Source organism: Octopus bimaculoides, chromosome 12, assembly GCF_001194135.2.
Source record: "Octopus bimaculoides isolate UCB-OBI-ISO-001 chromosome 12, ASM119413v2, whole genome shotgun sequence".
NCBI lineage: Eukaryota > Metazoa > Mollusca > Cephalopoda > Octopoda > Octopodidae > Octopus > Octopus bimaculoides.
Window position 1 is genome coordinate 49,053,422 of NC_068992.1, and position 1,359 is coordinate 49,054,780.

Here is a 1,359-nt window from a genome sequence, read left to right on the forward strand (position 1 = left end):
TATATATATATATATGTATGTATGTATATATATACATATATATGTATGTATATATATATATATGTGTGTGTATATATATATATATATATATATATATATATACACATACAAATATGTCTGTGAATGTTTGTGTGTGCGCGTGCATGTGTGTGTGTGTGCGCGCGCGCGTGTCTATGCGTATATGCGTATTTAAGACTTTTTTACTTACGCAATATTTTCTTATTTTTCTTCAGCAAAACATTTCACATCCTATATCTCTACTCACTCAACACTTTCATCCTCTCTCTCTCTCTCATTCTTTCCGTCTCCCTCTCTCTCTCTCATTCTCTCTCTCTCTCATTCTCTCTCTCTCTCCCCACCACTTTCTTCAGTCTTTCCTTGTTTACCACCTCTGTTGTTTAGTCAATAATTAATTAATTGAACATCTCTCATTAAACTTGCTTGTTTCACTGTTTATACATGCACACATGCATGCACACACACACACACACACACACACATTTATATACATACACATGCACAATACATCAATACTCATATATATACATGCATGTAGATTTATGTACAAAATTGTATATTTTGTCAATATCTTTACCACTTTTTGTTTATTTAGTTTTCAAATTTATATATTTATTTATTTATTCATTTAAGAAAGCCTCGTTAACAAATCTTACTTATTTTCTTCGAGAAGCCATTAAGTTTATTGTTAACGAGTGTCATACTTGAATAACGAGGTAAAAACATTTAATCAATATAAACCATATTAACAGAAGATGCACAGGTAGGAATGGTGTATCCATATACTCTGCATTATAGGTATTTTATTGTACTTTATTATTGCTGGGTGTATATATGCATCTATATATGTGTACATGTGTGTGTGTATATATATATATATATATATATATATATATATATACTTATATATCTATATATACTTATATATCTATATATACACACACACATATATATATATATATACTTATATATCTATATATACACACACACATATATATATATATACTTATATATATATATACACACACACAAACATACACACGTATTCATGCATGTGTTAGCATATATATACATGTATGCATGTATATAACATTTATATATGTATATATACACATATACATATATATGTACATATATATGTACATATATATATATATGTGTGTGTTTGTGTGTACATATATGTGTATGTATATGTATGTATATATATATATATATATATATATATATATATATTCACACATATATAAATAATTCAGTGTATAATTATGCACATTATATTTACATACATGTATGTTCATATATATACATATATATTATATTTGTGTGTATGTATAAATATAT